We start from the raw sequence: 23,327 nt of genomic DNA on the forward strand, positions 1-23,327 counted from the left end.
AGATAGACTCTATCCCCCACCGTAAATGTAGGCTGCGGGGAGCGCTTTACATCCGCATGTTTTTTATAAGAGGCTTGGGCATGGTGCAGGGCTTGTTGAATTTTCTGCCAAGAGTCCGTTAGATTTTGAGCCCAATCAGTTAGAGAGGAAGGCAGAGACTGCGGGTGCGGGAGTTCCGGTATTGGGATGAAATCACAGCCAAAAACAGTCTTAAAAGGAACTTGGCCAGTGCTTTGATGTACCGCGTTGTTATAAGCAACCTCAGCAAAGGGAAGAAGATCCACTCAGTTGTCTTGTTGATAATTAACAAAAGCACGTAAATATTGTTCCAATGTGGAATTAACAGACTCAGTAGATCCATCCATCTCAGGATGCCACGCCGTAGAGAGGGCTTGTTCGGTACCAACCAATTTCATAAATGCCTGCCAAAATTGTGATGTAAATTGTGAGCCCCTGTCACTCACCAAGCGGGAGGGGCTCCCGTGGAGACGGTACACATGTACTAGAAATAGGCGGGCTAACTGTTGTGCGGTGGGAATGGAAGCGCAGGGGATGAAATGCGCTTGTTTAGAGAAAAAGTCTTTCACCACCCAAATCACCGTTTTATGTTGACTGGGTGGTAGGTCAACTATAAAGTCCATGGAGATTTCTTGCCAAGGATAGGAAGGGTTAGCCACAGGTTGCAGAAAGTCTTGGGGTTTTCCTGCCTTGCGCTTGGTCACCGCACAAACAGGACAAGCAGCCACATAAACTTTTATATCCCTCATGAGGGCCGGCCACCAAAACTGACGTCTGATGAGATGGAGAGTCTTAAGGTACCCAAAATGACCAGCCCGTTTATCATCATGAGAGCGTACCAGGATCGTCTTTCGTAAAGCCTCAGGTACGTAAAGACGATCGTTCTTCCAGGCAAAATCCCCATCAAAAGTAACATTGTTTAAGTTTGCCTGCAACCAAGTATCAGATTTCAGGTGGAAAAGAAATTGTTGTTGAAAATCTGAAGGAATTGGCAAACGTCCCGGACTGGAGGGAGGAGGAGTGGCTGTCCGTTGAGCTTGCTGGGTCCGCGTCTGACTATGTGTCACAGCTGCAAAGCCCAATTGCTTTTCAGTCCACACAGTACCCTGAACGATTGGCCCAGGGCCAGAATCTTGAGGTCTGCGGGATAAGGCGTTGGCCAAAAAGTTTTTCTTTCCCGGAATGAATTTGAGGGAAAAATCAAAGCAGCTAAAGAATTCAGCCCATCTAAGTTGTTTAGGGCTGAGTTTTTGATGGGTGCTTAGTGCCTCAAGGTTGTTATGGTCAGTCCAAACTTCAAAAGGTTGAGAAGCCCCCTCTAATAAGTGGCGCCAGGTTTCCAACGCTGCTTTTACAGCGAACGCCTCCTTTTCCCAGACATGCCACCTCCTCTCAGTTTCCGTGAACTTATGAACTTATTTCAAGCGGCCAGAATGATCTGCTTGGAGCAGAAGGGCTCCGATGGAGAAATCGGAGGCATCGACCTGCACCACAAACGGCTTAGTCGGGTCGGGATGCCCCAGGATAGGTTCTGTTGTAAACAGTTGTTTGAGCGCGTCAAACGCCTGTTGGCAGGCTGGGGTCCACTTAAGTAGCGCCCCTGGATTTTTTGAATGCCGCGTATCCCCCTGAGCTTTAGTTTTGAGTAAGTCAGTGAGGGGGAGGGCAATTTCTGCGAAATTTTGGGCAAATGCCCAATAGAAATTGGCGAAGCCAAGGAAACTTTGTAATTGGCGCCGCGTGCATGGGGGTTCCCATGCGACAATGGCTTCAATTTTAGCAGGGTCCATTTCAATGCCCTCTTCTGAAATCCTGTAGCCCAGATAGTCAATTTCCGACTGATGAAAAGCACATTTTGACAATTTAGCATACAACTCAGCCTTTCTCAGTTTAGCGAGCTCTTGACGCACCAAGTGAACATGTTCTGCCATTGTTTCAGTATAAATCAATACATCATCCAAATATACCAACACCCCTTTGAACAGGTGGTCATGCAAGACCTCATTAATTAGTTGCATAAAAACACCAGGCGCTCCCAACAAACCAAAGGGTAACACTTTATATTGGAAAGCCCCCAGAGGACAGTTAAACACTGTTTTCCACTCATCCCCTTCCCGTATACAAATACGAAAATAGGCTTCCCTCAAGTCCAATTTTGAGAAGATTTTACCTCTGGCCAGATGTGATAACATATCTTTGATTAAGGGCAAAGGATATTTGTTTAAAATTGACACTGCTTTGAGCCCACGGAAATCTGTACATAGTCTCAAAGAACCGTCCTTTTTAGGTCTATTGAGCCAGCCAACACTGGAGAGTTGGCTGGCTCAATAAAACCCCTGGCTAGGTTTTTGTCAATGAACTCCCTCAGTGTAGCCAACTCCTTTGGGGACATAGCATAGATTTTTGGGTTAGGCAATTTCACATTGGGTAGAAATTCAATAGCGCAGTCTGTCTTTCGGTGAGGCGGCAAACGATCCGCCTCCTTTTCTCCAAACACATCTGCAAAGTCTTGATATTGCTCAGGCAGCCCTTCTAGTGGTTCCAGAGTTTGTACAGTCATTGTGGCTGCCCGTCCACCCTCCTTGTCTCCCAGTAAATCCTTTTCTGGCACTTTACAAAATCCATCAGTGAATGTTACAGTCCGATGCATCCAGTTGATAAAAGGATTTTGCTTGACAAACCAGGGCATCCCTAAAATGACCAATGGGCCCCCCACCGGCGCTATGACAAAGGGTAATTTCTCCCAATGACTACCCATTTGCAGTGCCACCAGTCCTGTAGAGTGAGTGACCGGTTTTCCCCCAGCCATAGTCCCGTCCAATTGCGTAAAAATCATTGGCCGCTTCAAAGGGAACATAGGGAGTTCTAAGGCGGCTACTAGGTCGGGGTGCATTAATGAATGTGAGCAGCCTGAGTCAAGCATGGCCCACACCTCCACTGTCCGGGTACTGGATCCTAACTTCACCTTGACCGTCAGGGTAGGAAAATTCCCACTCACCGAATCATGGTCGTGGCCATCTTCTTCCACCTGCCCCATGGTGCCCTTCAGAGCAGGTGGTTGCCTTTTCCTGCCAGCTGTACAAAATCCAGTTCTTCCTCCTCTCCCCCGAAAGGGTTGTCGTTAGGATCGACCTCCGCGCGGGCAGCCCTCATCTTCCTCGGTACCGAAGGAGACTTTCCGGACGACTTCCCTGGCCACTCCTCGGATCTCTTTTTTGGGCATGAAGCTGCTCGATGTCCTTCTTTCCCGCATCTCAGGCACTGGCCTTTGGCGAAACGCCGTTCTCGTTCTTCCTCCCAACTTTTCGGTTTGGGGCGAGTTGAGAATCCCGGGGCACGGGCACTTTTACCTGACTTCCCTTGCTTCAATTCCTTGTTATGTGCGAAAGTCTCTAGGGCATTTTCAGCACTGCCTGCCAGCTGAATCCACCCATACAACGTTTTCGGATCATCACGTCCCAAAGCCCATCGGAGGACCTCCGTCTCCAGTCCCTGTTTGAACATTTCCACTAGAGTTGACTGGGACCAGTCCTCCACCTTTCCAGCCAGGGCTTTAAACTCTAAGGCGTAGTCCGCGACTGAGAGAGACCCCTGGGAAAGTTTCTTCAGCGCCCATTTTGCTCATTCCTGTGCCAAGGGATCTTCAAAGTGCTGCTTTAACGCCCACAGGAACTCCTCACAGTCTTCTAACTCCATGGCTTCAGCTTGGCATAATTGGACATACCGATCCGCTGCCCTCCCCTTTAGCTTGTTGGCAATGGCATTAATTTTGCCATGTTCTGAGTGAAAACTTTGCCCCCAGTCCTCCATATAGTTCCTAGCATTAGTAATAAAGAAGGACAACTTTGTGGGATCGCCATCAAACTTTACCATAAAAGGTGGAGGGGTTCTTGTCGACTCTTTCGGCTCAGGGGGTTCCGCGAATGCCAACGAATGCCTGCCCACCATCTGTGACCCTTCCCTGGTCACTCCCGACTCTTTTCCCTTCAATTGCCGGAAAAACCGAGTCCTACTTCTTCCCCTGGGCGATGGGGACCTCGCCACCGGGTTGGGCTGTCGGGTTGGAATTTCCTCCGGACCCTCTCGCAGGGACCCTGACCCTCTGGGGTTTTCTTTTAACATGGCCACTAGAGATTCGATTTTCTCCTCTAGTGCTTTTATGCGGGCGGGGGTAACAGGTTCTTCCAAGGGCCCCGTGGTCACCGAAACCATAGGTGACAACGGAATCTCCGGTTCCCAGGACGCTTGTGGCGATTCAACCTCGGAGTCTTCTTCCTCCCCAGTTCGATAGCCATCCCCTGTAGCGCCCCTCACTTCAGACGGTAAACCTCGGTCTTCCATATGGATACCCCGCTTATCCCGGCGGGCTGCCCTCTGAGCTCGGGAGCTCGGGATCGCAATAGCCTTTGTGGTATCTGGTTCTTCTCTCTCGCAGCCCGGGTTCTGTCATCGCTAGCGCTCCCCTTCACCAAAGGCTTGGATGGGGCTAGCGGAAAATATACTTATGGATTCTCAGCTTTATGTAATGGTTGCCTACTCCAAAATACTCAGTCTCACAAGCCAGAGCTTAAAGATAACTGATTTATTATAAGAATAGTGTGCAAATACAGAGAAAGCTGAGAATGAGCAAAAGCATGCCAAATACAAACTAAAAACCCTTGCTTCCAAACCAATCCCACCCCTATCCCCTCTTAGCAACCACCCCCTCCCAGGTGCTAGCAACCGTTACCCACATTGGCCTGAGAAAGTAACCTTGAACAGAGTTACAAACCCAAACATACATTCCTAAGCAGCAAGATAAGAAACAAAGAGAAACGGAAAAAATACCAGCAAGCCTGCAAGCCTGCAATACACGGATCAGAGATGTGACATGTGAAACGTTACGATGTTAACAGAACGTTGAAACGGTGAACATGACATATGCCCACAACTGAGGCTGGAAGGCTTACTGAGGCTATTGGTAAAATAGCAGGAAAACAAGCCTCAAACTTCTACTGCCAGAACAGTTTATCTCCTTGGCTTGGCATATTATTTTGAATGTTAGTTTGAGTTCTTAGTTTGGACTGCTGAGGCTCCAAAGAGTCTGTTTTGGCTTCAAACCCTGTCCCCCAGTGCTCAATGGATGGAGAGAATAAACTTCAGCAGGTTCTCCCCACCTTTGGAGTGTCTCGTGTTTGCTTTCTATTACTTCTAGTCAGCTCCCCATCTCTCTGTCCACCAAAATCTCTGGTACCATAATAAAGAGCTAAATCCAGAACAGTATCATCATCATCATCATCATCACCACCACCACAAAAAGGAAAGGGGAAAAAAAAACAGAGAAAACTCAAGATAGTGACCACAGTCAGTCAGCTGAGACCCAAAACTTGCTGCAATAAAACAGATTTAACCTATTTGTGGAATTGGTTAAGGAGGAGCTGCATGTATTTCTGGGACAGTGTTCCGAAAGGTGGGGGCTATTCCAAAGAAGGCCTACCATGTCACCCACCAACCTTTCTGCTGGGATCTCAGCAGGCTCTCTCTTGATGACTGGACTCGACTGGGGTTGACTGAACAGTTTGGGTCTTTGAAGGAGATGACCAGCACTTTGAATTTATGCTGAATCTCCTTTGCATGCCTACCTGTGACAAAGGTGGTGATGGATCTGTCACCAAATGAAGTTACTGAAAATGGTCTCCTTCCATCCTAGACACTTTGGCTAGCTCCTGCCTGTTGGTGTGTGAGAGAGGGAGATTTAAAATAGTGAATCCAGTCTTGAATATTGCTATTCAGTAATTCTTTGACTCAGACCTGAGTACTGGACTACTATAATTATCATGTTATTTATCTGCTGTGTGGCTTCTTTGCAAATCATCTGTATCAGGAAGTATAAGTGACAGCAGGAAATATCTCCACAGAAGCAGATTTTCTAAGCAAATAAAATATTATTATTTATATATTAATAATATATTTTAATTATTTCTATAGCTAGCATGCTTTGTTTCAGATCTAAAACCACATAGGAACTAAGGATTGAGTCCCCATTTACATAGACCTGTCATCTGCGTCCTATTATCTCCCAGAGTGCCAAGTAGTTTCACCAATGCTTTGTCCCACAGTATTGAAATGATTTCTAAATTTCACCTACACCTGCTCTAATCTTAGGGTTTGCCCAGTAAGAAAAACCTAGAAATTAGACTTGCAAGTATCTCAAAAATCATGATGATACTATACATTCTCTTGGTGACAAAATTTAGTATTACAGCACCCTTCCTTTCCTTTCCAATAAATAAATTAAACCATTCATCACAAACCCAGTTTTAGTTCATCTCTACTAGGAATTCCACAGTTCTTGTGCCTGAGTCCCTAGTCCTATCCTCTACCATTTCTTAAGCTTCTGTCCAAGTCAGCATCATGGACATTTTTCTTTGGTTGTTCTATGAATCAGTGGTGTTCTGTGATAAGCTTTTGAATGAATGTGAAGAATTACCAAAGTTTATTGTTGCAAAATACTATCAGGAACAAACAGATAAAAATAGGCTTTGATTTTGGTTACACATTGGCCATCTTGCAGTTCTAATAAGGTCTTTCGTTCTCCTCTATGTTCCTTTTGCAGCTGTAATGCCATCGTTATGCCCATACACTATTTGCAAAACAGGAAGGTGCCTTACCCAGCAACAGGCTGTCAGCCCATCAAGCTGAGCAATTTCCACATGGAAGGAGGCCAGTTCTCCAGCATTTCAAGGAGAAGGGTTTTTCCTGGCCATGGAACGAACCTAGAATATTTTGCACACCAAGCATGTGTTCTCCTAGCTCTCCAGTTGTGCATTAGTAACTGTTCCAGGGGAAAAGGAGATTGAGAAAAGGCAGAGAGAGAAACAATCAAATAAATAAATACATTAGCAAATCACATATTTTCAGCTGCCTAAACCTATGCATTTATTTATTTGGTACTTGTTTTTGGGGGGGAGGGGGACAATGTTAGGCTTCAATGTTAGGCTTCACCATGATCTAGACAACAGATTTCTTGATGTTTCACTGTCAACTGTGGCTGGCATCTTCAGGGGCAACTGAGCAGGGACTGACTGGACTCCTGTCTTTATAGCCAGGTGTCCTGACCTCTGATTGGTCTTTAGCTCAGCTAGTTTCCGATTGGTGCAGGTTGGTGAGGGCTGGTCTCTGATTGGTTCTTTGTTTGTGCCTGATTCTGATTAGTCCTTTGTTCATGCCGGCTTCTGATGGGTCATTTTTGGAGTCCCAATTCCTGATTTTTTAAATTATTCCCTTTTTGTTTAAGTTGCCCCTACTTTTGCTCAGTAAGACCCATGACAGTGAAATCTTACCCACCTAGTTACTTTTGTGCTGTCTGTCATCTCCTATGCTATAGGACCCCTGATTGGGTAGGATCACCCACATTTCTTTTCCAGAAAAAAAAAAAAAGATTGTCGTGAACTGGAGTTTGGGATGTTGCTCAAACCTTTTATTTACCCACTGATTTGTTGATGCTTGTTATTTTATTTATTTATTTATTTCATTTCTATGCTGCTTTTCCTCCTGGCAGAATCTATAAAATTCTCTAGAGAACTAATTAAAATATCAAGCATAAATCTTGAAACTTCAGCAAAGGATCATTACCTTGTCATGGTGCTGGAGCTTGAGCACCTCAATGATGCCATGAGCTAAACCGTGAAGGGCCACCCAAGACGGGAAGGTCATGACAGAGAGGTCAGACTAAATGCAATCCCTGGGGAAGGTAATGGCAACCCACCCCAGTATTCTTGCCGTGAAAACTCAGTGGATCAGTACAACCAGAGATATGTCGGTATACCATCGGAAGATGAGACCCCCAGGTCAGAGGTTGGTCAAAATGCTACTGGGGAGGAACAGAGGATGTGCCCCAGACGTGATGACGCAGCTAGCTCAAAGCCGAAAGGACAGCTAGCGGCCGACGGTGCTGGTGGTGAACGGCGAATCCGATGTTCTAAGGATCAACACACCATTGGAACCTGGAATGTAAGACCTATGAGCCAGGGCAAATTGGATGTGGTTATTGGTGAGATGTCAAGATTAAAGATAGACATTCTGGGCGTCAGTGAACTGAAATGGACTGGAATGGGCCACTTCACATCAGATGACCACCAAATCTACTACTGTGGACAAGAGGACCACAGAAGAAATGGAGTAGCCTTCATAATTAATAGTCAAGTGGCTAAAGCAGTGCTTGGATACAATCCAAAAAACAACAGAATGATCTCAATTCAAATTCAGGGCAAGCCATCTAACATCACAGTGATCCAAATATATGCCCCAACCACAAATGCTGAAGAAGCTGAAGTAGAGCAGTTCTATGAGGATCTGCAGCACCTACTGGACAACACGCCTAAAAGAGATGTTATTTTCATCACAGGAGACTGGAATGCTAAGGTGGGCAGTCAAATGACACCTGGAATTACAGGTAAGCATGGCCTGGGAGAACAAAACGAAGCAGGACATAGGCTGATAGAATTTTGCCAAGACAACTCACTCTGAATAACAAACACTCCCTTCCAACAACCTAAGAGACGGCTTTATAGATGGACTTCACCAGATGGACAACACCGAAATCAGATTGACTACATCCTTTGCAGCCAAAGGTGGTGGACTTCTATACAGTCAGTAAAAACAAGACCTGGAGCTGACTGTAGTTCAGATCACGAACTTCTTCTTGCACAATTTAGGATCAGACTAAAGAGATTAGGGAAGATCCACAGATCAGCTAGATATGAGCTCACTAATATTCCTAAGGAATATGCAGTGGAGGTGAAGAATAGATTTAAGGGACTAGACTTAGTAGATAGGGTCCCGGAAGAACTATGGACAGAAGTTCGCAACATTGTTCAGGAGGCGGCAACAAAATACATCCCAAAGAAAGAGAAAACCAAGAAGGCAAAATGGCTGTCTGCTGAGACACTAGAAGTAGCCCAAGAAAGAAGGAAAGCAAAAGGCAACAGTGATAGGGGGAGATATGCCCAATTAAATGCAAAATTCCAGAGGTTAGCCAGAAGAGATAAGGAATTATTTTTAAACAAGCAATACGTGGAAGTGGAAGAAGACAATAGATAGGAAGGACAAGAGACCTCTTCCAGAAAATTAGAAACATCGGAGGTAAATTCTGGGCCAAAATGGGTATAATCAAAAACAAAGATAGCAAGGACCTAACAGAAGAAGAAGAGATCAAGAAAAGGTGGCAAGAATATACAGAAGACCCGTATAGGGTGGATAACAATATCGGGGATAGCTTTGACGGTGTGGTCAGTGAGCTAGAGCCAGACATCCTGAAGAGTGAGGTTGAATGGGCCTTAAGAAGCATTGCTAATAACAAGGCAGCAGGAGATGATGGCATCCCAGCTGAACTGTTCAAAATCTTGCGAGATGGTGCTGTCAAGGTAATGCATGCTATATGCCAGCAAATTTGGAAAACACAAGAATGGCCATCAGATTGGAAAAAATCAACTTATATCCCCATACCAAAAAAGGGGAACACTAAAGAATGTTCAAACTATCGAACAGTGGCACTCCTTTCACATGCCAGTAAGGTAATGCTCAAGATACTGCAAGGTATACTTCAGCAGTTCATGGAGCGAGAATTGCCAGATGTACAAGCTGGGTTTAGAAAAGGCAGAGGAACTAGGGACCAAATTGCCAATATCCAATGGATAATGGAAAAGGCCCTTTCAGAAAAACATATATTTCTGTTTTATTGACTATTCTAAAGCCTTTGACTGTGTGGACCATAACAAATTGTGGCAAGTTCTTAGTGGTATGGGGATACCAAGTCATCTTGTCTGCCTCCTGAAGAATCTGTATAACAACCAAGTAGCAACAGTAAGAACAGACCACGGAACAACGGACTGCTTTAAGATTGGGAAAGGAGTATGGCAGGGCTGTATACTCTCACCCTACCTATTCAACTTGTATGCAGAACACATCATGCGACAAGCTGGGCTTGAGGAATCCATGGCTGGACTTAAAATCGCTGGAAGAAACATTAACAATCTCAGATATGCAGATGATACCACTTTGATGGCTGAAAGCGAAGAGGAACTGAGGAGCCTTATGATGAAGGTGAAAGAAGAAAGTGCAAAAGCTGGCTTGCAGCTAAACCTCAAAAAAACCAAGATGATGGCAACCAGCTTGATCGATAATTGGCAAATAGAGGGAGAAAATGTAGAAGCAGCGAAAGACGTTGTATTTCTAGGTGCGAAGATTACTGCAGATGCTGACTGCAGTCACGAAATCAGAAGACGCTTAATCCTTGGGAGAAGAGCAATGACAAATCTCGATAAAATAGTTAAGAGCAGAGACATCACACTGACAACAAAGGCCCGCATAGTTAAAGCAATGGTGTTCCCCGTAGTAACATATGGCTGCGAGAGCTGGACCATAAGGAAGGCTGAGAAAAAGAAGATCGATGCTTTTGAACTGTGGTGTTGGAGGAGAATTCTGAGAGTGCCTTGGACTGCAAGAAGATCAAACCAGTCCATCCTCCAGGAAATCAAGCCAGACTGCTCACTTGAGGGAATGATATTAAAGGCAAAACCGAAATTCTTTGGCCACATGATGAGAAGACAGGACACCCTGGAGAAGATGCTGATGCTAGGGAGAGTGGAAGGCAAAAGGAAGAGGGGCCGACCAAGGGCAAGGTGGATGGATGATATTCTAGAGGTGACGGACTCGTCCCTTGGGGAGCTGGGGGTGTTGATGACCGACAGGAAGCTCTGGCGTGGGCTGGTCCATGAAGTCACGAAGAGTCGGAAGCGACTAAACAAATAAACAACCAATCTTGAAATCCCATTAAAGCAGTTAGAAAGTAAATTCAGTTGCTGTTTGCCCCATGCTTTTTTTTTTTCCTGGCCCAGTACAAACTGTAGCCAAGTTTTTTTTTCTTCCCCCCTTAACATTCCTCCAAGTATGGATCCCCAGGGAACAAAACATGCAGATGTATTCCCAACAGGATTTGTGGCAGAATTCTCTTTAATCATTACAATGCGGCATGGAGATAAACAGCAGGGTATTAAGTAGTAAAACAATAAGAAGGAACCATACAAAAGAAATTGGATCATTTCTAAAGGACAGAGTGAAAGAGAGCTTTCATCGTCCTCCAACATACAACTTTTTGATAAAATATCTCCACTGTAAGTGGAAGTAAAAATGCCCTCCCTTTTATATACTTCCTGCAGTACGTACTATCATTCTTACACTGTTACCTTGCTTTATAAATGAAAACTAGCATGTCGCTGATGGTTTACTGTGGAAATCTACCTCATAGAGTGCGGCAAAGGAAATCTTCTGAAGATCCATTCTGCTCATTCTACCCAAAGGTCAAGTTTCATATTTTCCCAGCCAATAGCAGCTCTTTCTTTTGTCTTCATCCCAGCTGAATTCTGATTCTTCCCCTCCTCCCCTTTCTAGCTAAGGTGAAAAATAGGGTTCAAAACTTCCATTTGTGGGAAAGGAAGAGGTGTACCAAATTCATTCCTCTCCCAACATTAAGTTTTGCTCATCGAAATTGATCCGATTTAGTGGGCATCTCCCCCATATGGATGTTTGCTCCTATTTCCTGAAAAGCTCCTACACAAGTCCTTATCACCTCATTAAGTGAATCAAAGAAGCCACTGAGGAGGGATAATTAATATCTCAGTGCCACAGGGCCTTTCAGACATACGTATTTTCCTTTCATACCTACCGCTTGGAGCCTCCATTTGAGAGAATAAGATTATTGGCATCTACTCCAGGAAAATAATGAAATTATGCATGTTCCTTTCAGCTGAAAATTTAATAAGGAGCAACATCTGCCTGTCTGACAGAGATGATGCCAAAATGACTCAGGGGGTTTGGTTGGAGCAGGGACACTCCACACAGTTTTCCTGAGGCTCAAATAAGGCTTGGGCTGGCTTGAAATACTTCCTTAACCAGTTTGCATGCTTTTCCCCTTTTTCCCTTTTTCTTTCTTTTCTTTTCTTTGTGAAGCACAAAGTTCATCATCAAATCTCTTAAATTCTAGAATGAGTTGAGAACTCAGGAATATATAAAGATTACCTAACTTGGAAAGATTGGACCTCAGAGGGTAGTAGAGACTGACATTCTTTTCCAGAAACAAAGTTTTCCCTTCTTCCTTAGAGAGGAAATTGAACTGTCCCAATGACCCTTGAAACTCTGGAAAGTGTGAGGTGGTGGTGTCTCTGTAAGAAATTATCACATTTTCCACCCTCATGAAGCCATTAGTGGACAGCTAGGACCACTGAATGGAGCAGAGCTTAACACAGCAGAGAAGCTATGCACAGAAAAAGAATATTATCTTAAATAGCTTTAATGAGCATGTGAGAGAAATACAGGTTATTGATCTTACACACTCAGCCCTCCCAAGCTTAAAGAATCACACACTTAGACAAAGTAGGTTTAAAAGTAAAAAGTGTCTTACTGATTTAATTCTTGGTTCAGTTACATCCATCTTCGGTGGGAAAATGAGTTCCTTGTTTCTTCTGTTCTTTCCCTAAACTTAATGAACTCTCAGCCCTCATTGCTGCCAAGAGCTGTGTGGAAGAAAAGGGGGTAAAATCCTTATTTAAGGCCCAAGCATGTGGCCAAGATGGAGGGAGAGGAGCTACATGTCTCATGCTTCTCTCCCGGTGGTGGTGAAGGAGGAAGAGGGAGAGAGGAAGTAGAAGTGGCAACAAACAGCTTCCTTGCATATACATATGCTAGATGAGGTATGATGATTTGTTAACATCCCCAACACCTCAGATGTGAAGAATGGGTTCCATTCCTCCAAGATCTTGCTTGTCTGCCCCAGCACTTTCTTTACTGTTCTGACTCATTGGCACTTTCCTCCCTTGAGCCAAAGACTACATCAGAGGATCACTTCAGTTTCCAGAGTTATCTCCAAGGGAGAGGCAACATGAGCCTGGAGGAATCAGAAGTCTCACTGAATGAACAAAATGGACTTGCTGGAGCAGAACTCAATCTGAGGCGTATTAAATCATATTGACCACTTTGATTTATCAACTAAGAATTCAGTTTTCTTCAGAAGAAATGAAATTCATAGATAGGTTGCACACTATCTGAATTCTCCCTTTATTCTTTTCCCATGCTCTGAAGCCAACCTTTATGAACCTGGGTTCAGAAAATAGGTTGACTACAGCTAAGAATCTATCCAAATACTGCATCAATTTAGACCAGCTCTCCAATTGGTTAAATATATTCCCTTCCTTGTTTACAGTGATTAATTGCTGACAGGATTCTTAGAAACATCTGACAGCTAGAGAAGAACATTCTGAACTAAAGAATAAGATTGGTCTGCCCGGTCATCATTCTAGCATCAACAAATCCAACTTTCCTGGAAGTCCATAGACAGCATATGAAGGAAGGAATTCTCACCTGCTAACCCTCCATATCATTTTATATCCCAGATTTAATTGTCACTGCACATGGAGGCTCCCTTAAGCTAGTGTTGACAGATTTATCTTCTATAGCTTTCTCATTCTCTTTAAAAGGCCATTTCATGCTTTCACTACAATGTCCATAACATCCCCACAATAAGATGAATTCTATCAAACAATGTCCTTGCAGTGGATGATATGTCCAGACTAGTAATCAAGGCTTTGCTCTGAAGGATTTGATAGAATGAATGAATAGTAGAGTTAGAAGAGACCACAACTTTCCTTCTGCAATGGGCAGGAAAACCAATTAAACTGTCCATGAGAGTCCAATCTCTTCTTTAAAACCTCCAGAGATGAAGAACCCGCAACAGTGTTCCACCGTCATACACTTTTTACCATCAGGAAGTAGCAAAGTGTTTGACGCCAATGCAGAAGGTTTGTGAATACCATTTTAGATCTGAGATGAATACAGTTTTCAGCCCCTTAGGTGTCTTGCATGGAGATCCACAGGTGTCTTGCATGGTCCACAGAGTCCTTGGTGCTCTCTGAGCTTGGTTGTTTGCTTGCAGGCATTTCATTGCCCAACTAGATAATATCACTGGACTCCACAGTTTAACTCTGAGCTACATATATTCTATTAGTTATAGGACCTCTGGGAGTTTGATTCCGTATCTGAAATAGAGTGGAGGAACTAGCCCCTATCTAAATGTAGCACATACTCAAAAATCTACATAAAGTATATTTGACGAATTATAGCCTGCACATACATTGGTAATGATATAACATGGCACATAATACCTTTTCTAAGAAATCAAGTTTCCAGGTTCCATCAATAGCGAAAAAGGCCTGAAAATGAGATCTTAGTATCAGATCCCCTCCTCACGTGGCACAGAGGTGAGATACTAAGTGGATGTAAAACAGGAGTTGGATTTCCCAGTGGGGGTCCCTGTAGGATACGTATGTTTGCATCTATGTATTTGCCAATTACATTTTTAGACATTTTGGAGTAGACATAAATCATCTTAGTTGTGCAACCTTAACAACCATAAAGGGCAAAGCTAGGAGTGTCCTCAGAGTGCCATCAGAAAGGTCAAGATGGCAGCTACAATGATGCGATCAAAGCTCCACTTGTTTTTATGTGCACTGGACTGTTGCAGCCACCATCTTGACTTTTTTGATGGCACCAGAGGACTTCTGTGCAAAAAACCCTTATAAGCATTTTTTAAAAAATTATAAGATTCTTTCATACATGTGACTCCAACAATGCCTCCAGGATCTTAAAAAAAAATCAGTATCTACATTGACTATGAGTAAGTCTGTGTGCTTTACAGAGGCCAAATAAAATAGGGTACATTTCTTTCTTGTCATGGACACAAAGTCCAGGCGTAAAGCTGAGGCATTAGCATCCTTCACTGTCAATTTAAATATCATTCGGATTTTATTGCTGCCCTACAGAAGGCAAGAGACTTTTGGATTATTGCTGCTTTAAAATAAAAAAATAAAAACAGCCGTTTGAAACGAGGATTTTAACTTCTAGTTGTGATTCCAGGAATTGAGTAATAAAGGTCAGAGTCTTCATACATCTGCTCTTCCCACGTGGAAATAGTGTGAGACACCATCCGGCTTCTCTACATGAAATGTTCTTTAATGCCGAGGACTTCACCTAAGACACTCAAGAAAGAGGCAGCAGACAGTAAAACACAAAGTCAAGCTGTGTTCGGAACACAGGGGCGGTATATCTCCCTTTCCTTTCCTGTTCAGTAATACTGTATGTATCACAGTACCCAGCAAGTCACAGAGACTACAGTTTAATTTTCACATTTGGTGGAAAGGCATGGAGAGAGAAACTTCAGGATTCAGAAGACTCTAGAGTCCACTCTTGGCTGTACACAAGACTGATACTCAAGTTAAAGGAACAATGGAATTGCCTTCCTGGTAGAAAGGTGGCTGCAGGTCCCCCTTATGCAGCATGGTGGTAGGATGACATGGATATTTCTGAAGGTCCTAGAGGTAGGTGCAGGCCAGAAGTGCATCTGGCATAGAGGTTCTGCTGGAGATGAGAGGGAATCCTGAACATATCTCTGAGTATATTAAGGCAACCATGGATCCTCTTCCTCTACGGTGTGCTTCATAATAGAGTCTATACTATGCTGCTGTGCCTGGAACTCACACAGCTGAATTCCTTTAACTGCTTTTGCCAGGACAATGATGGTCAAAAAAATCAAGATGGCAGTCATGACTGTGCGTTCAAATCCCCACCCTTTTTACACGCATCATGCATGTGCAGGGCTTTGATTGAGTGTTTGTGGCCATCATCTTGATTGCTTTTGAAACACACTGCAGATACTCCTGGCTTTAGCTCCAGTGAAATGGCCACTGGGCACAGGAACATGTGATGTTGGCTCCTCTGCAGATTCTTGTCCACCTTTATAACTTCCTCTGTCAAACATATGACGTTTATCTCACCTTGTTATAATTATATCAAGAGCATTGCTGAAACTGGGCTTATTTTTTTAAGGCAAAAATAAAACCCATAAGCCTAATTCACAGTAAATGAATTAGGTCCCACTCCCACTTTGTCTCTCTCTCTTAGTCCTTCTTCCACAGACTGAGGAGGTGGCATGCATGCTGCTCTCTCTCCCTCCATTATGGCCACATGCTTGGGCCTTGAAGAAGGATTTTTCCCATTTCCTGCATGCAGCTTTTAGCAGTTATGAGGGCTAAGAGTTCATTAAGTTTAAGGAACAGAAGAAACAAAGAATCTTCATTTTTCCACCAAAGATGGATGTAACTGAACCAAGAATAAAATCAGTTAGACTCTTTTTACTTTTGAACCTACTTTGTCTGGGTGTGTGATTCTTTATGCTTGGGAGGGCTAAGTGTGTAAGATCAATAACCTGTATTTCTCGTGCTCATTAAAGCTATTTAAGATAATATTCTTTTTCTGTGTGCAGCTTCTCTGCTGTGTTAAGCTCTGCTCCATTCAGTGGTCCTAGCTGTCCACTAATGGCTTCAAAACCAAGATTTTCTTCACTGTGATTTGCTGAACACTTAGTTCTCCCATCACTCTAAATCAAAATCAAATAACCCCCTTTATGGTTTATGTTTGGTGTAAGCCAGGCCCTACAGGTGGAATTTAAATGGCAAACCGGCAGTATATTCAATTAAAGCATGTATTGAGTTTGTCACTGGTAGCCAATGTTGCATAGCAGTTAAATTGTTGGACTCCATAGGAAAAGACTCTGCCTCTTTTGTATGGGCATCATATGTTGCATGCCTGTCCGTAAGGGGCGGAGCTCATTCTGATGAATCCCCCAGATTGGGCATCATTGTGTATAATTCTCCAGGAGCCACATGCCACAGCTAATCACAAAATATGAGTGTGGCCAAAGCAACATTTGCTGTCTCTTCTCCCTCCACATCCTCCCCTTTCTCTTGCTTCTTTTCTCTCACTTTCTCTCCCCCTTTCTCTGCTTCCTTCTCTCTTTCTTTATGTATAAAGAAACCCAACTGGTCCTGCATTGTCAGACTGTTGCATTTCCTTCAGTAAAGTGAAGGAATGTATAACTCTGGCCTACAGATCTAGCATATAACATCTCCCCCCACCTCCCAAATGGCTGTTATTATCCTTTCCTGGGATCAGATCCTCCTGAATTTCAAAACATTTATTTCTCAATGGGCTTGCATAAGCTTGTGCTCCATGCGGTTTAACTCTAAAAACTGCTGTTATTAAAAGGCCCACCGAGGCCATTATTCTCAGGAAGCATTCCCCTTTCACTCGAAATAAGCTAGAATCAAGAACTTCTCCCTGATGGAAAGACCTTTTGGAAATGAGAAGTAAAATGGAGATCAGCTACATCATTTTGAGGGAATTCTTTGGCGGGAACTTTCAGAAGTAATAAGTGGAAAAGCTTGTCTGTATAGAAGGGAGAGAAATGGGTGAAAAGGGTGACTCGTCTCTCTCCACGCATGGTCAACTCTTTTCAATCTTTTTGTGCCACTCGCAAGGCTATCTCATAAGTTCACAGTGAGTAATTTACAAATAAAGTTTCTCTTCTCAAGCATAGCACGAGCTTTGGCAAGTTTGGGAAGCATTTTGAGAGAAAAGACGCCGAAGTGTAAAGTGTACATTGCATTAAAAACTCATTTTCTGTGTCATCTCGACATCGGTCAACCTGCTTCAATAGCTACTTTTCTTCGTTCCTCATCAATTATGATGAGAATAAAAAGATCAACAGTTTGCATCTGCCATTAACCTATGGAGAGGATGAGTCATAATAGCTTGAAAGATTCCCTTACTATGAATCAGAAATGTCCCAAAGCACCAGCCGTACATGACAAAATGTCAAGTTCAGCTTCCTTTCGTTCTTCACCTATCTGACCTTTCTGTTTCTTGGCCAATCAGATACTTCCCACACAAATTACCTTGTGTGCTATAGTTGTCCCTAATCACTCTAATTTGGTAGGATAAGAACAAATAGGTGGAAGCTTCACCCAAGGAGATCCAAATATGAAATAAACAGGAATTTCCTTGCTAAGAGCACTATTAAGCAGTGGAACAACCTGCCTCTTGGTGTCATGAAGGTTCCATCACTGAAGGCTTTTAAGCAAAAGACAACTATTTATTTGAAATGCTGTAAGGCAGGGTTCCTCAACCTTGGCAACTCTAAGCTGTGCGGACTTCAACTCCCAGAAGTCCGCACAGCTTAGAGTTGCCAAGGTTGAGGAACCCTGCTGTAAGGAATCCAGCTGTGAAGGGAAGACTGGACTAGAATACCTCCAAGGTCTCTTCCAACCCTTTGATTTTATTATTCTGTGACCAAGGACAGCCTCTGCTATGGATTGATTGCTCCACAGTAGTCCAAGGTAAAGGTTAAAGACATCGTTGAGATGATCTGGACCTCTCTGAAGATCCCACATAGATCTTTTGCGCTGGGACTAGAAAAATCCAGATGGCAGCAAAGAATATCACCTAGTTTTTGCAGTGCAAAAACAGTAGCCATATTCTCCCATCCAAGTAACCTGACCTAACCCGACTTAGCTTCTTCTTCCACCTGTTGTGACCCATCATAAAGCATGTTCTTACTGTAGATGAACTGAATCTTTTCCTGAAAATATTCTCCCCCCAAAGGAAGAAAAACTTGGAGGGGATCTACATTATGCCAGCCAGAAAAGGAACCTAAGATCAGACAAAGACCATTATCAAAGCAGCATGTAGGTTCCTTCAATATCCAAGGCCAAGAAATGAACAGCAAGTAGTCTATTACACTGCAGGGTAAAGAGATACAAGACTTGAGCCCTGGGACCAGTGGTGTCCAAGCTAGGATCAGAAAAGTCAGATGGTGGCTGCGACCATGCAAGCAAAGCCCCCTCCCTTTTTTATATGTTGCATGTGTGACACAAGCGAGATAGGGGCAGGGCTTTGATAGCTGTGTTGCAGCTGCCATCCTGACTTTCTCAAGCTCTCCCTGGGGAATGCCCTGCTTGGAGCTGCTATAAACAGAGCTCTTGATGGCTTGATTCTGCAATAACTGATCTGCATTGATCAGAGCTTTTTTGCATCAGCAGTGAAAGCTACTTATCCCTCTGAACTTTGTCTTTGACTCTTCACAGCCAGCTCCTGGGTGGGCATTTAAGTTCCTAAAAAAAGGTTTACTTCAGAGCTTTCAGTGAAGCTGATAGGAGACCTTATTTTCCCAGGAGTTTTGGGAAATCATTTTAGAGTTATTGAATATTGTTTTGCTGCTAGCATTCTTGTGATTTTATCTGCTGGGTTTATTATCAGTACGTTACTATTGTTCCTTCACTGTTGATTTTACCTCTATTATACGGCTGCTTTTATTGATTTATATTGGTTGGTTAGATATTATATCGTTTCAGATTTTGGTTTGGGAACTACTATACCCAGGGAAATACAGTTGTTGGGCAATCTAGAAGTGTAACCAATAATTCTTTTTCCTCTTTTTCCCCTTTTAACCTTTTTTTTAAAGTATCCTATCACCCACAGTAGATACAAGGCTTCCTCCAGAACTGGAATTCCTTGGAAGTAATGTGATTTCCCAGATCCCATTCAGTAGGTGGAATCTGGGAAAAATTAGCATTGCATTGCACCTGGGCTTTTATTATTATTATTTTTTACGAACAGAATGAAAGAAAAACATGCAAGTGTAACATGCAAAACATGCAAGTGTAAGGGAATATAGAGTTAACTTCAACCTGCCTCTGCAGTGGGATGGCCACAAGGCAGAAGCTTGGTATAAGGACAAGCCCTTAGCAGACATTGTTTGTCCTCAGTTTTATGTCTGGGAAGGCAACAAAGCAAGTTCCAGGCTTCTGGGAAACAAAGACTTCAGGGAAGAGAAACAAGCAGATGTCTTGTTACTGTTTTGTTCTCTAAATTAGGAATATAAATTATGGATGGCTCAGTTTTGCATAAAGTGATTCCTCTAACTAAGTTTTTATTTTTTATTTTTTTAAAAAAAGAGTCTATGATATCATGCTTTCTTTAAAAAGTTGGTAGATGAAGATGATAAGTAACAGCCCAATCTGCAAAACACTCTGAGAAGCAATCAGGGGTGCTCTCAGATAAGGGAATTTTGGGGTACAGTCCATCCTGCCTCATTGCCTCCTCCCATCACTGCCATCCTCACCTCCCCCCCTTTTTTATTTTGTGTTATTGTGAAACTTTGGTAGTGGGTGATTTGAAACATTTCATTCATTCATTTATCCATTCATTCATTTTGATGTTTTTGAGTCAGTCTTGACTCTGGGGCAAGTTCATCTAGTTTCTCTGGGGCTATATTTTCTGAAGTGATTTGCTGTTGACACTTCCTTCTTTCTAGGGCTGAGAGAGAATGACTGAGCCAGCTGGTTTTCATGCCTAAGGCAGGATTAGAACTCAGGTTTCCTTGCTTCTAATCTAATGCTTTAACTACTAGACCATTTGAAAAGTGAGAAGTGTGAAGAATACTATATGCATATATCAGATAAAATCACTCCAATTAGTTTGCAGTTGGACTCCAATTGGGCAGATCCAGATGAGATGATGGAGGATGATCCCACTATCTGGGAGGAGTTTGATCCTGTGACTCCTGGAGAAGTGGACAGCACCTGCAGGACTTTCAATCCAATCACCTGTCCCTTCCTTGTCCCTTTGATCCTTGTCCCTTTCTGCTTGGGAAGCTCCTCAGGAAGTTACAGGTGGTGGGACCCATGCAGTGGGGGTCTGTCTTTCTGAGGGAGAAGATGGCCCTGCCTGCTTTGAAGGAAGTTATGATGCTCCCCATCCTCAAGGGATCATTTCTGGACCATACCACCCTGGACAATTTTTGTCCAGTTTCCAACCTTCCCTTTTTGCAGAAGGTTAAAACCTGGATAAAACAGATTATCTGGACCAAAGAGATAGGTGGGTTAGGAAAATCCCCTTTTAGTGGCTGGTGTAGTAGAGGTTTATTCTGTCTTTTGATGGTTTCCCTCCATACACTGGCTATGTTTTATGCTCTGCTGTGCATTATTTTACATTTTACTGTGCTTTTAGTCTGTGAAGCTGCCCAGGGTTGTTTAGGAATTGGGCAGCCTATCGTGGCCTATAACCCGTCATGGGCTAGAGAGTGGTGGTGGTGGTTTTAACTTTATATGCCACACAGAATCATTGTTGTGAGATGGGCAGCCATATAAATCACCTAAATAAGTAAGTACTGGACAAAACCCTCAGTTATTGGGCCACTGAGATATATACTGTAATATATATTCCTTCTCCTTCTTTACCTTCTCTTTTTTTGTCAAAGAGGCTGAAGTAACCAGCTTTCCCCCACCTGCCATATTTAATTTTCTCATTAGCCATATTCCCCCAAGGCCACAACTAGTTCATTTCACTGCTGGGCTAGGGAAGGATTAATCAAGTGGCAACGAGCTTCATTTTACATTGTGGCCCCTGGACACATGAGTATGAGTGAGGGTATCTTTTGGATGCCTCCCCAATCACAGAGCCTGAGATCTACAACTCACTGTTGGCCCTGGATATTTCAGATCATGAAAGACAGCGCTCCTTCTGGATTACCAGGAATATGGAGAATAGGTTTCTTGGAAAGGATATCACAGAAATAAAGTCCAGAAGGGGCCATCAGACAGAATTGTAGGGCAGAGTATCTCCTTTATAAGACAAAGCTATGAGAGGTCACATATTTTGTTCAGGAAAACAACTCTCATTTTTAGTGCATAATCCTGTAGCAGTTCTTTAAGAAAAATGTGGAAAGAAATGCAGTGTTTTTTGGGGAAAAAAAGCTTGGAACATACCTGCAAGAGATGAAGAAGAGAACATTAGCAGACCAACAGCAGATTCCCTTATTCTCATTCTCAGGTTCTTCCCTTCATCAACTCCCAACCCTACACAGCACATTTCTAATGCAATTCATAAAGGCATGGTGTGCTTTTTCTTTTCCAACATAATCCAAGGGCACAGCTGATTTGGTAATTTTAGCACTAAAACCCAACTTATTTAGATATCATTTTTGTAGAGAAAATCCCATTTTGAGAGGACAGGCAGAATACTGTGCTATGAGTGAAAATAAATTAATGATCAAGACAGAAAAGGAAAAACACATTTCCATTTACATCAGAAATCACAGCTAAGGTTGCTGTTTATGCCTACTTCTTTGTCTCTGTGTTACAATATTGCCCTTAGCCAGCCAGAAAGCACAAGCAGAACTGCAGGTGGATGTGGGTATCGGCCCACTCCTTGTTTAGCAACCATTCCCCTACCCCATATCTTTAGGAAGGCATTTTGCTACATCTCCCAAATCTGTGCTGCAAGATGTGTAATGGTAACTAGAGGGCATTAAAGAATTAGAACTCTCTGCATCGTTTGGTGCCCTCTAGTGACTGGATTTTTGCAGCCCAAATCTTACAAAGCATATTATTGCTCTGCTCAAAGTATCAAGCAAATCTTCTATTATGCAGAATCCCCTGGGAGTTGTATTGGAATATTGGAGTTCATGCAGCCACCAGTATGAACTTGCTGAGTGGATTAGTAATTTATTTCCCTCCTTTCACACAGACAAGGAAATGTGACATTAATGAAACTACAGATACCCCCAGCTAATCTTCCTCTTCCCCTCCTCCTCCTCCTCCTCATTTCCCTTCCCTTCCCTTCCCTTCCCTTCCCTTCCCTTCCCTTTCCTTCAGTCTGACACCACTCACCAAACATTGGTGAATTCCCTTCTTATTGCTTACAACTTACAAACGGGTGGTAAATGCAGAGATGACTTTCATTGAAGCCCTGCATTTTCAAAAAGAAAACACAGCTTTTGCTTGAAAGCTATTTCTATTGTTGGTGTTCTATACACTGAGTGTGCCGAGGCCCATTCCTATTAAAAATAGATATAAAGAACTCATTATGTTGAAGTGATAAACTGTCAAACAGGTAACAATGCCTTAACCATTCAGGATAAAGATGCTTCCTCTATCTTGCAAGTGTTCTTTTAAGTAACCATTTAGCATGCTGCTATTTATTTTATTATTATTATTATTAGTAGTAGTAGTAGTAGTACTGTCACCTACACAAATGGGCTGTAAAGTTTTGCAACTTTGGTGGAGCAATAAAATAACACAATTGCAAAAATAGCCCCATTGACTGTAATGTCAATTTGAGAGCATTCAGGTACATCAGAGATAGATTTTTTCTTAGTTCGGAGTGGTTTTATTTTGCTTTGTTTTGTTTTAAAGTAAATTCCTAACTCTTGAGGGTCCCCTTCTGGGAAAAAAATAAAGAAGCACAAAAAGAATGGGAGTGCATCCAAAGTAATTCTGAATGCTTCTACTATTCCTTGTTTTTGTATTGATTTTCTGGCTGTATCAATACAGATTAGTAGCCCAGACTCTGAGCGTATTAGTCATCACTTCTACTAAGGAGAT

This window comes from Candoia aspera, chromosome 3 (genome assembly GCF_035149785.1).
Source record: "Candoia aspera isolate rCanAsp1 chromosome 3, rCanAsp1.hap2, whole genome shotgun sequence".
Classification (NCBI taxonomy): domain Eukaryota; kingdom Metazoa; phylum Chordata; class Lepidosauria; order Squamata; family Boidae; genus Candoia; species Candoia aspera.